Source organism: Meleagris gallopavo, chromosome 11 (assembly GCF_905368555.1).
Source record: "Meleagris gallopavo chromosome 11, MGAL_WU_HG_1.1, whole genome shotgun sequence".
In the NCBI taxonomy this organism is placed as follows: domain Eukaryota; kingdom Metazoa; phylum Chordata; class Aves; order Galliformes; family Phasianidae; genus Meleagris; species Meleagris gallopavo.
The window spans coordinates 12,628,320-12,644,655 of NC_139414.1; the positions used below are offsets into that span (position 1 = coordinate 12,628,320).

Consider the following 16,336-nt stretch of genomic DNA (forward strand, 5'->3'; position numbering starts at 1 on the left):
TTTATAGACTTACGTGAAACACTTTTCCATGTTTGTACATACTTTGATGTAAATGAGGGAGAACAAGAAGTCTAGTAAGATAAAATAGTCATTTAAGAGGACTGTGTATTTAAAGACAAGACAGCTGATCTCAGCACCAGAGAAACAAGAATGATGCTAGGCAGAGTTCCAAATTCTGCTAGACTCCATACAGAAGCTGAGTTTTAACAATTTTCCTCTTAGCTGTTTGGCACTGAGCAAGACAGCATTTCTGAATCTGCTTCTGTAGAATGAGATAAATGTATCCATTCATCTACTTTACTAAGTTTGAGCAGATTTAAGTCCTCTCTGAACTAAGGGCCTGATTCTCCTTTTCCTCAAATTGCAATCAGCCATAACGCTGTTAAAGCTCAGTTCAAGTGAAAATAAAAAGGACATTTTCTCAGTGTCCGTGAAGTAGAATGAATCTATAGTTTCTCTTAGTGTTGATTCCTTGGTAGCTGGGGGTGACTTTTTCTGTGCAATAACTTTCACATTTTGTTGTGACATGCTTTGCCAAAAGGCAATTAAACCACAATGTTTGGCAGTGTATTCTAAAACCTTTCTAATGCCAGCACAACTTCTGCAGAATTTGTTTAATACACTCATCCACTTATTTAATCTTTGTGCTGAAGGTGCTTAGCCACCTAGTATCAAGTATTACTTACACTGCAGTCCCTAATGAGGTAGGGAAAATAATTTAGGTGTAAATGGTATTGTTAGCTAAGAAGTTATGTGTAGATTTGTACATGTGCATAAATGCACTCTTATACAACTTCTGCTCACAGCACAGAAGGGAAGAATGTGGCATATGCGTATTTCCACAAATAAGGATGAAGGTTTTTTTAAGCTTTCCATAAATAAACTACAACTGGGAGCTAAGAATGAAGCAGAATTTCATTATGAGGGGGATTAATTGTCTAAATCTCTGAGGAGAGCAGGGTTGTTCTAGACATAGAAATGATTTTTTTTTTTAATATTATACTTGAAATATTAAATGTAGTTGGATCAATATGACAGGCTGGTTGGTAAACACTGTTCTTGATTGTGCTTTTCTCTTGTTAGTTCTACTGTGTTGTGTTTTAGATGCATCTGTGTCTCCAATTGTGTTTAGTGATCAGTCTAAGAAGCACTAAAAACTGTCTCCCACATACCTGAGTTATGGTTGTATAGGTGAGAAAGATCTCCAGTTTATGAACATCCCCTAAGCCCAGCAGGGCTCCTGGCAGCCTTGCTGTTCATGAAATCTATCTTTGTCACAAATAGCAAATCATGGGCTATGGAATATTGCAATCTCATTATGGGATGTCATCCTGCAGCACAAATACATTATTCTCAGTGGATTTACAGACAGCCTAGCCAACGTTGCCACCAGAACGTGACAGATGTACTGGGTCCAGATTTACACTGAAACATGATTTACGCTTGTCAGGACAGTGGCAAGAACAGGCTGCAGAGAAGACGAGAAATACTGTCGAGTTTCTCCTTCATGGTTCCTTAGACACCATAATCCCTGTCCTAAAGCATGAAGGGGGGAGGGAGAAGCTCTCCCTTGCTCTTTCAGATACAGAAGAGTGTAGGGAGTAACATTCTACTCAGAATTTCTGACTGTGGGGCCTGAGCTATGCCTTTCATTTAATCCAAGAACTGGTCGCCCTAAGAGGGGGAAACATAAATTGTCTGGGAATGATGGTAAATCAAACTGAAACAGGGAAATCTGCTCTGTGAGAGCCTAAAATAAATGTGAGCAGACCTTCGGGCATCTGTGAGATGAGACAAATGAGGAAGGAAATGATCCACTTAGAGCTAGAGGAGTCCAGTTATCATAGTACCTTTGAGCGGATGGCAGAAAAGACCTTAGGGGATGTTTGCAGGGAAATGAAATAAATGCCACCCACAGAGCCTGCAGGACTGATGGCACTCAGTATCACGTTCGCTTTGTTGGGGAAAGCTGGAAGTCACTGTTTCTGGGACACAGAGAGGAGAACTTCAGTGCTTCTTAATGAAGGAGGCAATTAGAAAATCCTCACACATGAGGCGGAAATGTGAGGTACTGCAGGGAAGAGGACATGCTCTGTTTTCTGGAGGAAGAAGCAGTGAGGGAGCAGGGGAAGAAAGGATCTTGTCTGAGATGTAAGTAAAATCTGCAGAGAGAAATGTGAGTTGTGCAACTTACCCTGGGATCTAACTGATGAAAGGGGATACACTTAAACTTTTGCCTAAGGTTTGGATGGCCATGCCTTCCCAAAGCACAGTACTCTTTCACATGAACAGCAGTCCTCAGTGAAGTGCTGAAGTGAGCTCTCGATCCAAATTCAAGGTCTCCCTGCTTCAGTGGTCCTCTAGCCCAGCAGAAGATAAGCAAAGCAGAAGAGAGATGGCAAATTTCCAGCCAGGACCTGACTGCCTAATTTCCATTTCTCAGCTATGGGCATTTAAAGCCTAAAGGCTTTCTGAGTAGTGTCTGTGAAAACCAGGGTCTTTCCAATCCAGAGGGATTGTTTATGGCTCAGGTTTGCATAAATCTAGAGCTTAAATTTCCCATCTGTGAAATTTTAATGGGCAAACCTTGGAAATAAGAAAGTTCTGCATGGCTTTGCAGTAAAATCCAAGACTCAGAGATTTATGTTTTAAATATGAGATCTCCTCTGTGCAAAGTCACAGTCATCTACAAGGTGAAAAAAGTGGAAAGAAAATGAAAATTAAATGAAAAAAAAAATCCAAACCCTGCACGAAAGCAAAAATCTGTTAACAGATTACACTTTTTTTTCTGTGGTCACCAGTGCAAATAGTCTGGTTTCTTGGATAGATGGGAGTAAGAAAGATGACCAATTGCTCCTGTGTTTCTACTGGAGATACTTTCTGTTGCACTGATTCATGCTGAGCCTTAAGAACTAAGAATAAGGAGGAGAATAAGAATAAGGGGACGAACCCTTGAAATGCTGAAGAAAAAATTCCTACCAAAGAGAAATTGATAGTGTTGCCTATGAAATGGCAATATAGCATTCATTTACAAATGCAGTATTACAATATTATATACTTCCTCTCTCTAAAACACAGCAGGCTTATATTCGTTGTATAATCACATTGTTTTCCTAACCCAGAGAGATGGAAAATCACACGCCCACCTGGGAAATGAGCATATCTAATGACAAAGTAGCTGCAAAAGCAGCATGTAGACGTTGCTATGTCTCATTAGGTCAGACTAGAGAAAATCCTCAAATTAGATCTCTACAGCCAGTATTGCAGCATGATTGGTGTGGGTCCTGTACAAGGAACGAAGCAGGGCTCTTCTCCAGCCAGCCCCAAGTGCTCACCTCCCCAGCTGCCAGCTACTTAGCCCAGCACCCAGAGCTCATCCACTACATCAGCAGCAGAGCAAGGGCAGGGACCCAGAGCAAGGGAAGAATCCTGCTGCTCAGCAGCCAGGCTATAGGAAAGGGCTGCTATGTTGCTCAAGGCTGTTGTTTAGAACCCAAATCTCAGATCCCAGTAGATCCAAACACCGTCATCTTTGTACTGCCTGCAGTGCTTTGCTAGCAGTGTCCTCTTTTGTTGTGCTTTCCCACTTAAGCTGATGCTTTGTTACTTCATCCTGAGTTCTGTTTCATGGGAACCCATTGCAGCCGAGTGAGGTCAGATTTACCTTAAAGTCTTCAGTGCACGTGAGATCAACTCCAGAATGTGCTGATAAATTACCGGTGAGTTTTGCTGTGAAGTTTGTTGTCTGTAGTACAAGGAAAGGGTATATTTTATTTATGGGTGATAGGCCTGTGAATAAATATAGTTAATAGTGCTCATACTCCCAACACTTACTGCTGCTCCACAATAAAAGTGAAGTGTTTCATGACAGATAGAAGTATGGCAAGGCAAAGACTGACCTTTTGAGACTCTGGAAACTTCCTAGATCTTTCACTCTATGTGGATATTTGTATTTCTAATGGATGTGGCTAAAGCATGACTTCAGGAAAGCTTCTTCAGTACTTGATTTTGAGAAGAGGTGAGAAAAATATTTGCAGAGTTATCCAGAATGGTGAAGAGTGATCAGACTCAATTATGGTGAGACTGCAGGATAAAACCTACCCTGTCCCTCATGTCTTGAATCTCACAACATTAAGTTTAAATACGTGGAAGAATCCCTAAGGCCATTCATCTGTAAATCAACCCATGACAAATGGTAAAAATGTAAGATTTTTACAGGCCTTCCATGTGGATAGTGAAAAAATAAACTAAAATTGTGAATTTCAGTTCTTTGAAAGTCTCCTTTCCTGCAGCACTGACAGGAAAGCGATGCTGGGTGAGTGTGGGTTCAGGACACTCCATCTGGTCAGTATTGCCTTATTTCTTTGTTGTTCCTTTTCAGACTCTAGCCCTATGTTTCTGTGAGCGCTCTCTGAAACAGAGATTGTCCTTTTGACTCTCTTTCTTTTACTTTTTTTTAGCACATAAACAGTGGTGTTTAAACTCACACATTTGGCTGCTGGCAATAAAACTGATTAGATATGATCTGTTTATAGGGAAGCGTTTCCTGTTCTGAAGATGTGGCAAATGAAAGGATTTAGGGAATTCTCTTGCTCTGCATCCTGCTCCAGGGTACTTACCTGCCTGACTATATTAGTGCAACTATATGTGAGGCCTGCACTAAGAAATGCAATAGGGGACTTATCTGGATTTTAGAAAAGTAAAATGACTGAAGAATGAAAATATATATACACAGTTAGCCCACTGAGCAGATTCTCAGGCTCAAGAACAGCTGGAGGACTTTGTAGCAGCAAGTGAATGGAAAAAAGCAGTAGGACTGGGCTGAGTGTGCATTGCTGCTAAGTAGTTGGTATTCTGAAATACAGCCAGGAAGTGATGCTCTGAAGTCTTGTCTTTCATTAACTTTCTCTATCACCCTATTACAATTATAAATTATACAATTATACTTCTGGGGTGCATTAAAAAGAGCGTGTCCAGCAGGTCGAGGGAGGTGCTCCTCCCCCTCTACTCTGCCCTGGTAAGACCTCATCTGGAGTACTGTGTCCAGTTCTGGGCTCCCCAGTACAAAAAAGACAGGGATCTCTTGGAAAGAGTCCAGCGGAGGGCCACAAAGATGGTGAAGGGCCTGGAGCATCTCCCCTATGAAGAAAGGCTAAGTGAACTGGGTCCGTTTAGCCTTGAGAAAAGAAGACTGAGAAGGGACCTGATCCAGGTTTATAAATATCTGAGGTGTGGCGGCCATAGTGGTGAGGCCAGTCTCTTTTCAGTGGTACGTGGAGACAGGATGAGGGGAAATGGACATAAGCTGCAGCACAGGAAGTTTCGCACGAATGTGCGTAAGAACTTCTTCACGGTGAGGGTGACGGAGCACTGGAACAGGCTGCCCAGGGAGGTTGTGGAGTCTCCTTCTCTGGAGATATTCAAGTCTCGCCTGGACGCCTACCTGTGCGACCTGGTGTAGGGAACCTGCTTTGGCAGGGGGGTTGGTCTCGATGATCTCTGGAGGTCCCTTCCAACCCCTACAATTCTGTGATTCTGTGATTCTGTGATAAAGCTTCCTATCCACTTAGTGGGAGCCAGCCATCTTTGTTCTGAGGAGAGCAGCTGGAGGTTAAGGAAGAGCAGGAGCACCTGAATAGGTGAAGGTACAAATCTGGGTCAGCAGAAACTGGACAGGACAGGGGAGTTGTAAGACTCCCTTTCACTGTTTCAGTTTGCTGTCATGCTTCACAAGCACTGATCTATTTGTTAGTTTCATCTCGTGCAGAGCAGAGTGCAAGGGGATGGGTGCTCTGATGCCTGTGATGGGCCGAAGTTGATAAATCTTGGTTTGCTAATCTCTGCAGCAGGGAAAAGTGTCAGTTGAGGTAACATGCTAACATGCATTTTGTCTCAAAACCTCTCCAGATAGAGGTGTGAGAGTGGCTTTTGTTCTGCCACAGTGAAGAGGAGAATTGTCATGTATATTTGAAACACTGAAAGCAAGAACTGATCCTCCCTGTAAAATCCAGAGAAATTCTTTTGAACTCAAGGAAAATTGCTTCTGAGATCTTCTGATATCTCAAAGTGAAGACAGGATCAGGTCTTGCAAGATGTGTTATGTCTATGAGATAAATTGCCAGTAGCGAATTAATTTTCATTTGATTCTGCCTAGGTGAGCCACAAGAATCCAGCCATCCCTGCAAATGTGTGTTCTGACAACGATAGAATCGTCCTTTCCTGTCTACTGCTTCTCTCCTGTCCTGAGTTGATTTGGACACAAACGACATCAGTTGCTCCCAGAAAGATTGCTGCCAAGGTAAGTGGATGTGGCAGAGCAGAGAAATTGCACAAGGACCTTGCATTTGTCTGCTTACCTCATGTTCTTACTTCACACATAACTACTGATGCATCTGATGGCTTCTAGGTATGAATGAAATTCAAAGATGTTTGCAGGCTGTCATTGCCACGTGACTACTTTTCCATCCTACCTTTAATTTCTTTAACTGAGCAGGCACGGATTCCTGCATTTACAGTGATTTTCACACACAAAATTGTATGTTTTCAGAGGCCTTTTTTCACACTGTGGCTTCACTGGAGAATGTGTGGTTGTTGACTGTATTCCATTCTGAGCTTAGGGACCCTCAAGTAATCCGAAAAACAACTTCCACTCCTCTGGCAGGAACACACAACACTGCTGGAGGGTGCCAAGTTCTGGTGGAACATCCCAACACAGCATAAACATATTACAGAAGGCAAGAAAATGTAGTTAGAGAAACCTGCCAGTGAGAAAATGAGTTTTAACTTACCCTGACATCTTCATTGTATGGAGCTATATGGGGAGAACTGCTGAGAGCAATCCAAATGTTGTAATAAATCATGCTGGTGTTATGGAGATGGACAGACAACTGATTGGCTGATCAATCTTTTGGCTATAATATGCAGTCATCAGTGTCAGCTCCCTAAAAGACTGCAAGGCACAGTTTCTATTACAGCTTTCCTGCTGGAAATTGAGTAAACATACTTTAAACAAAACAAAGAAAGAAATCATGGTTCATTAACAATAACTGAGCAGAACTGAGAAAGTAAGAGCAGGATAGCTCTAGGAATCAGGAGCTATTACCTGTGGAGACTATAGATAAAACCAGACAGAGCCACTGTGCATTATAGCCAAAATGTTGCTCAGATGGACATGTATCCATCTCTGCAACAATCATGCATTACGGTTCTGCCCAACTCTGCTTTCCTGTGACACAGAATGCAGGAGATGTCAATGGCTCAATACATTTTTTTGCAATATCCTTGAGTCACCCTGGCTGAAGGCATGATTTATTGCAGTTTTATCCGTAACATTTAGCAGCTAAGTCCTATGTCTATTTTTCTCTTGCATGAGCAGCTGATGGTCTTTCTTGTGCATATTCTAAGTCTTCATCTCCTTCTCATCCAGAAGCATGTTATTACATACCCTGCATAAAATCATCAATGGAACTCGAGAGATGGCTGGTTTGCTCAGTTTGATTTTCTGCAGAAGGGCAGTTCCTTTCTTTGGAACAGCATTGTACAGGCATCCCCAATTCTCCCAATCCCCTCAGAATGAAGAAGCCTGCTCTGCCCAGCTTAAGACACAGTTCAGTCAGTCTGTATTTGTCTATTCATCAATGGAAAAAAAATCTGCACTGAATTGCTATCAAACTGAGCTCACAGTCATTGCCTATTTTCCCTCACTTGCCTCATTTCCTTCAGTTTAGCACTATGTATCCTTTTATTTCCTGCTTACATGGGGCCTACCTGCCATACATGAGTCTAATACAAACAATAAAAAGAGCAAAATTTACAACTGAGTTGCTGAGGTGTCTAAAGCTGTTCCAGTGTGTATTTTCTGATAATGAAGCTGATGTCTTAGTAGAGCTTTTGTTACCCCAGCCAGGATACTGAAAATACAAAATAGTGTATTAAAGCATCTTTATACTTCAACAAAGACAGTTCTGAGAGTTCTGCCCCTGGAGAACAGACCTGGGCCAATGCAGTGCAGACCTGCCAGAGGAATGTTTTCCCATGCTAGTGCCCAGTGACTTTAGCTGAGGATTTTATCAACACAGGGATTCAGTCATATTTTAGTACTGCAAAGCAGTGTGGGGGGAAAAAAAACACACACACACACACACAAAAAAAACAGAAAAGAAAACAGCACAATTAAAAGGAACACTTCTGTGAAATTTGTTGTGCAAACCAACCTGCAAAGGACAGCAATACAATTTTTTTTTTTTTTTTAGTGTAATTGTAACATATTGCCTATAAGGAGTAACATGTATCAGCTTCAAAGTAACTATGATACACACACTGAAAGCTAAGTGGAGTGAATGGGGGGAGACAGAGATAAAACAGGCTGCTCTCCAGATATTATTCAGAAAATTGAAGTGAGTGGATGGAAGATATACATCACAAAAATAATCTATTACAGTCTATGTACTAGAGCAGAACTTTCACCCTTTTAAACTCTCATTAAAATGCAGCTATTTTTGTTTCAAAGGATTAATATGTTGGCTCTAAAGAGAGAGGGAAAATGTGATTCATGGTGTGCTTGAAATTAGATATTGTTAATTGAAAATAACTGTAGGCACTTACACAGTGCTTTTCACTCAAAATCTCAAAACTTTTTATTTATTTATTTTTTATTTATTTATTTTTGAATGAAATTCATTCATGTAAAACAGCTGCTGAAGGATTGTGTGCAGCAAAACCTCACAGAGTACTGTGGGAACTCTGGTATACCTACAGTTAGGCAAGCCTCAGCTATGGACAAAGGTCTTTTGAAAATGTGAGGTCTCGCTGTCACATAGGAACAAAATACCTGCCTGTAAAGATAAAAGAAAATGACTTATGAAGGTTGGGCTGAATGAATGTTTGTACAGCTAACTGAAACGAGTCCTCTGGAAAAAACACAGTGGTGCAATTTGACTTCTATCTCTGGGAAAATATTCATTGTCAAATGAGGATCTCATATCCATTGGTGAACTCCTGAACAAAATGAGCACAGAGAAGAAATTGTCAATGGTGTTTGTTGAGCACAGTAGCCTTTATAATGCTCTGAATCCTCCAATTTATCAGAGGGATGTGGAGAGGTTGGGGGAATTCAGAGCATCACAGTGTCCTCTGCAGTCAACAGCCACAGCGAAGTTCCCAAAGAACATCGATGAAAGCTCAGAGGTAGGCAGATTGTTTACGGAATTAAGGTCAGCAACACTCAATTCCCCTGCATCGCAAATAATGTCTGTGCTTGGCCGAGGGAAAATGGAGGCACACACAGTGTAATGGCTTGCCTCAGGTCACAGAAGAATTTAGTCCAGAGCAAGATGAAAAACCTTCCGTCATGTCCTTTCCCCCACCCCAATGACAAATGAAGGAGCACTGTTCATGAGTTATGGTAATTTCATAAAGCACAGAGCAAAAGTCTTTAAAATTAATTAAAGCAGAAACAGCTCAGAGAGTGCTCTGTTCTTTCTTGGTCTCTGGAGTATTAAAATGGCATCTTGTAGTGGTGTTGTGAGGATTTACAGTTTACTTATACAGTACTGCCACTGACGTGTTGAAGATTTAGCTTTGTAAGCTATTTGTTTCTGAACTCATTGTGACCTACTTTAAGTTTGTTGCTAAGTGGCTGAGATTCAGACAGGCTGGGACACTGATGTAGTCAAATTCACACTTTAGAGGAAAATAAGTCATTGGGATCAATGCTAGGCCAGGAAATTTTGCAGTGTCCCACCGGATAAGATGAATCACTCTGGAATAAATTTGAGGAGGGCACTATGCATTGAGAGGAAGAATCTGCTTGAAGTGGAGAGAGCAGAAAGCTATTTTTCACATGGCTAATCAATGTGGTAATTCCAGCAGGAAGTCTTGTGACTGATGAGTGCATCTAATACCTCCAAAACTCTCCTGGGAATCAGAGATGGTGATCATTGATAAGCCATTTCTGCAGGCTTCTGCTGTTCTTTAAGGCAAAGGATGGCTTCTCACTGCCCTTCAAGCTTCTAATGACCTTTTTGTGTCATCTGCTCGAGCCTACATCTACAGCTCCCACAAATAGAGATAGCTTCCTTTCACACTGTGTCCGGGAGGGCTGATAATTAACAGGGAAAGATATAGATCCAAAAATCAGAGAAGACAACTAGACCTAAAAGGATGTATTCTGCACCCAGCTTTGTCTCTGACGTTTCAGAGGAAAAACAAGCTGTAAGCTGCATGTGAACAGGCTAGTAACATTAAAACTCTTGGCTCTGAAGAGGCCTGGGATTGAGAAATGCCATCCAGAAGAAGCTGTTGTTCTCACTTCACTCTGAGCAGCTGTTAACCTCAAAGAATTGTGGAATGGAGCATGCTGGATGGAAAACCATTAGGATGGGCAGAGGGCACTACCTGGAGTGGGCTTCTCATAGAACCATAGAAATGAAGGTCTGTGGACAAATCCCTCATACCAGAAACCCAAGGAAGTCAATGGAATAGCTCTCATTGTTGTCAGCAAGGTCAGAATTTCACAGAGGCCTGACCCTTGACTTTATGTAGTCCAAAATGCAGGTCGTGGCCTCACGAGGGGAGCTCCCACAAACCGTGGCAGAGGAGTGATTTTTGTCTCTAAGTTCTTTCATGTGTCACCATGGCTTTTATGACGCTGCCTTCTCTCATATGTGTGACCTCTTCCCAAGGCTCTGCAGTGAGTTCCCTGCAGAGGCCATTAGTGCCTCTCATGGGGCAGCAAACAGAGCAAAAAGGGACAAAGAAACATTTAGGCTTCTCAGGAGCTCAGTTCAACACATTAGTAAAACCACTGCTGCTTCCTGAAAGAGATACAGGTGGGCATGGAGCAAAGCTGGTCCTCAGAAGGATTTTCAAGCACATGATGGGAAGAAAATAGTCATGTTTTTTCAATTAGCACTTTGCAAGTGTCCAGAAATGCCATGATCATCAGAGCTCTGAGTTCACTGCTTCCATGTGTTAATGCAGTGCTGCTGTGAGCAGCACCTCGCAAAGCACAAATCCCTGCCAGCACAGAGAACAAAAGTAGCAAAATCTCTGTGGTTGTTTGGCTCTAGCAGAAGGTGGAGTTTAATGTCCCACAGTAAAAATCACAAACAGCCCTCCTAATCCTTGTCCCTTGTTGTCTCCCAAAATTAAGTAAATTTCCCATGGAAATGAAAGGAAATTCTATCTGAATAAGCATCCAGCATTTACCAGCTTTACTTTGCTTAAGTAACCAAGGAGAATTTAAACTGATCATTTATTTTGCCATGGAAAAATCCCATGAACTGTAATAGAGGACACCCTGAAAGGCTTTTATCTCAATTACTGCAGAAAATTACAGAGAATTAGATCCTTTCTAATGGTTTTCTGAATCATCCTTTGGGATTTGATTGCGGGAATGTAATTCACTATTGAATTGTATAGACCAGTGGAAAAACAATTCCCATAGAAAAGTGTTCACTATCTATTAATGTCTATAGGGCTTCCCTATAAAGGGTTTCTAAGAGTCTTTATTTACAAGTACTTACAAGGTTCTATTTATGTTGTACACCTCTGCTTATAATGCACACTCATTAGGGTAAGAAAAGCAAGAATAGACAACAGAGACCAATGCCCTTGTTTACAGGAAAGAAGACTGAAATCACAAGAGACCATCCTTACAATCCCATGAAAATGAATCACACATAGCAAAAAAGAAAGAAAAAAACTGAGATTTTCATCCTGCTTGGAGTTCCTACCAGCAGACTCCTGCTCCTACCTAAACTCTCCAGCTCCAGGGAGGTGCAAAGAGCTTTACTTTGGATTACAGCTCTATGGACTAACGCTGTCTGTTGATAACAGAGTTTGATCATATCCTGAAAGCTTACATGCAAGAAGTAATGACTGCGTATCTCATAGAGCAGTTACTGATCAATTCCTTATTTATTTCCTTTGGCTGAACACCATGCTCCCTTAACTTCCATTACAGATCCCTCCTGAGCACACTGCTTCTTTCTCCCCTAATAGTCATCATGGAGTCGGGACCACTGAACTCTGCTCTGCACCCTCACTCCCACCATTCAGTTAACAACAGTACCATGTGAGGTAAGCTGGGTGTTTATGGTGCTACTTAATGGCTCTCCAGTTTGTGATGGAAGTCCTTGCAATTCTTCCTGACTCTGAGCACCCTTTGCTGAGGGTGCTCATGGCATTCAGCCTTCAGGTCATCTCCTTAAGTTGCAGTCTCCTTAATGACATTGGTACTGCAGGGGATGGAGCTTCTGATGTGGAGATGGTTTGCATGTCATTTCTTCAGCAAGGAAATGACAGTGACAGGAATGCTGTGCCCAGAACTGAGCCCTGGAGCAAAGCTATCTCCAGTTGCATCTGTTTCGCTTAAGCTGCTTTTTTTTTTTTTTTTTTTTTTTTTCTTTTTTTACATCCTGGTGGATTCTTGCATTCAAAGCATGATGGAGCGCTGTCATGGATTTGGTGTATTTAGGAGTGATGCTGATCTTCTCTTCCAAACTCACTAGTCAAGAGACTTATTGTATTGCAATATCTGCTTTGGGATTTTTCCATTTCTGGTGAGCATTTCTGTTCTCTTTTCTGCTTATGCCAACTGCTTTTGCTCTGTTGCTATGAGTATGATCCCCAAAGGAAAAGTCCTTGCTGATTGCAGTTGTAAGCTTTTCAACAGATTTGTTATTCTACCACCTGATGGGGACATGCTGAACAGTGCCTGACACCAGTGCTGTGCTACAGTTCCCCTGAGTTTTAGCAGTGCAGCTAAGGCTGTCAGATGCAAGTGTTTGCAGAGCTGAGAACAACAGAAGTCATAGCAAATGTCCAGACATTCATCCTCATTCACCTCTTATGAGTTTACAGCAAGAACTTGCAGTGAGATTGGAAAGAAAGGAGACAGCAACAATATCAGGATTTGCCTGCGTCTGCAAAACAGCCTGGGATGGAAAGGGAAATGCAGTGACTTAATGTGATTTTCTTCTCAGGAGACAACACGCAAAGCTTTCAGAACAAGGGCCAGAGAGAAATTCTACCGAAGGATATATATTTATTTCTGTGTTTTTCTTTTTTTTCTGAGGATAATTCGATTAGGAAAATGTTACAGAGGTTTTTTTAGTGGCAGGTATTCTGACATTACCCATTGAAATTCCACGTGACAAAATGGTTGATAATCTCAGACCAAAGGATGTTTTTCATTTCTAAGGGATCCATATATATTTCAGATATTCGTATGCCCGCTGCTACCACATAACATTTAGCAGTAAATGAAGATCATTCCAGCAAGCAGAAAATAGCATGTCCAGTACTCAGACTAGAAAAGAAATTATTTCAGATATCTGATTTATAAGTTGAACTAAAATTGGCAAAACCCATTCAATGCACGTTCTAGTCCTGTCCAGGTCCTGTCTCACTGATATCTTTCTGTTGTGAAAAGCACCATACCCTTGATTTTCCATAACTTTGCTTTCCTCTTCCCATTTTTTTTTTTTTTTAGTTGTTTTTCATTTCCAACTGCCTATCTTGGCAGACAGGCAATTCCTGTGTTTTGAACACAAACTCCTGCCCCTTGCCAGAGATCACTAAAGCATTTTTTTCTGACACATCCTCAGTCTGTCACAAATGTTACAGGAGATTTTTTCACTGTAGATTTTTGTTGCCTTTTGTTTTTCCTCATCTCAGGGCTTTTGTTCTTCAGATACGAACCCGTCTATCAGCCAGAGCATCTCAGCAATATGCAAAAAACCAAGCTCTTAAAAATATGTCTGCAGTGGCCAGGGGATAGCCCTTCTGTCATCAGATGTGCAGTGGTTTTTAGTGCAGTAAGGCATTAATTTTACACTACAGAGCTCAAGCCTCCTGGATTTCATTTTTTTTTTTTGTTAATATATTTTAATAGGAAGACACTCAGAAATCTCTTAGCTCTTTATGCTGAAGAAAGGAAAACTGATAGAGGAATCAGTGGTTTGGCAATCAGTTACAGATTAGGATATCTGGATAAAAATTAGGATAACAGGAAGAACATTGTGGAGGAAATCATAGGAAAGGGACTATTGCTTTCAATACTTGTTTTCTCTGTATGGATGCCATTACAGGGAAATGTAACATTTCCTGCAAACCTCCTTTTTTCCCTCTGCTTTATGATAATTCTAAGAACTGTGCTCCCGGGATACAGGGAGGCAGCTGGGGATTGGAACCACTACCCAGTGGTCTGGGATTGCTGCTTCATGAGGCTCCAAAGAAGCAGAAGTTATGTCTAAATCACAAGGACAGTTGCTATTTGGCAGTGTCTGCATGAGGAGTGCCATGATGAAATCTGCCCAAGCAGAATATGGGGTTTAAGTTGCTGCTGACATCCACCTTGTGAGAAACAGGGTGATGTGGGAGAAATGGGGTAATTGGTTCTTCTCACTCCGGATCTATCCATCGCTGGAAGCACTGTAATTTTTCTAAGCTCCTGGGTAAGAAGAGAGTTGCTGAGTGAGATCTCCAAGTGTACACTGAAATGAAACAGGAGTGATCAGTTCTTTGTTATGTTTATATCTGGTTTCCAGTACAACAGGGCCCTGATTCTTATTTGTGCCTTTTGATACTACTGTAGTACGTGCAATTATCTACAAATGAACAACCACAATGAGTGCAGTCAAGCCATACATAATGCATGTAGATGTGTAAGGGAGCATCTCTTGCTGTTTGTCCCCACCAGAATTCATTTATTATTTATGAAACCAAAACCAAACACCAAATTTGTATCCTCTCCATTTAGGGGTTATGCATATGGATCAGGTGTTTCATGTTCTGGCCATATCCTTGTACTGCTCCAGTGTACCACAACTTCCAACACTGCTCAGACCTGAATCCAAATTGTGCTACTTGAGATAATCCAAATTTATAGATAAACTAATAGCAGAAAATTAATGCTAACAAAGGAAATGAGCAGCAGAACTACTACTTACAGAGGCCCTGAGCCAACTGACTTAGTGTTTATGAAGTTTATAAGATCAGCTTCAAAGGTGACATTGTGCAAACTAATTATGTTAAATGACATTGAGATAGTCAGATGACCAGTGCGTATGTATATATAAATATATATAAATCTATCTATCTATCTATCTATCTATCTATCTATCTATCTATCTATATTTTTCAAGATATTGAGAACAGTAAATGATCTGACTGGGACCTTTAAACATTCAGTGTTTGAAATTATTTTAGATTCAGGATTCTGCTTTCCAGAACTCTGCTTCAAAGGCCTTGGTGGATATATGAGCTACAATGATGCATTTCTAGCTTGGGGTTCACACTAAGCATCTGCTATTCTTTCAGAAAATGCTGTAAGCATCCTGGGTATGGATACTTTGAGGCTGGCTATGACAGATGCAATGCCATTGTTTCAAAAGATTTTAATGAGCACAGCTCCAGTGCCATGTGGATGGCTCGATGCCGTGTTCTGCTGACAGGATGTAGATCACAATTCTTCCCAGGGGGGAGAAATTTATTTTTAATCTTGAAGAAAAGTTTTAGTCTGCCAAGAAGGTAACACACCCCTTCTTAAAACTGTCTCAAGACTGTAGTATGCTCTGGGTGCTTTTCATCTGTCGTCATCCTCTGCACATGGAAATTGTGCCTGCAAGCCACCTGGATGTTTATTTACAGACACTAAGAAATAGTCTCTGGTGACAGTAGGGAGAACAAGGCAGGTGGAGCTTCTCATAGTCCCTGGGAACATGCGGGACACACCATGTGTTTGGAGAGGAGCAGAGCTGAACACAGTCCATGCTATTTTGGCTAACAAACTTTCACAGCCGGTACCACACATCTCTCCATGTGGAGATAGCTCCAGGAGGTAAAATGCATGGGATCCATCGGCCAAAGTGGCACTGACTTTATAAATGGGTAAAGGTGAGGGTGAATTCTTGGGCACAGAGCAGGAGCCCATTTCCCTTTCGGTGTTTCCATTGCCCTTTCAGTGTTTGGGAGTGTTCTGGTGGGGCTGCATTAGTCTATGTTCACAACAGTTCCTCCTAGTCTTTCTACTTTAAGCATGCAGTTTAAATTGCAGAGCTAGGGGAGAGATCATGAACCCAAATTCATTTGAAAGTTTCTCTTTGCCCTATGTATGCAATTAACTTGTTTTTTGTTGATTCTTCCGTAGTGTATCCTTTAGACTGCTGGCTGTACTTGCCATTTTGAAGACATTTTTAGGGTGTGTGGAGCAGAGGCAATGTTTCTGCCACCAGAATGAGGGGAATTCCTGACATAGAGAAGCACAGGGTGAGCACCTTGGGTAAGGTCCTGTCTCTTCTCTTTGAGCCCCACTCCAGAGCCAGGCTAGGGA

The 16,336-nt window shown here is 41.5% G+C and overlaps 1 protein-coding gene across 3 annotated transcripts in view; it reads left to right on the top strand.

Annotated features, from left to right (window-relative positions):
- MB21D2 (Mab-21 domain containing 2) overlaps window positions 1-16,336 on the top strand; it is an 81,791-nt gene that overhangs the window by 10,885 nt on the left and 54,570 nt on the right. For all 3 annotated transcript variants that reach the window (XM_085232424.1, XM_085232427.1, XM_085232425.1), the window contains exons 2-3: window positions 6,155-6,298; window positions 11,966-12,081. The gene's annotated coding sequence lies outside the window, so the exon portion shown is untranslated. The remainder of the gene's footprint in view (window positions 1-6,154; window positions 6,299-11,965; window positions 12,082-16,336) is intronic.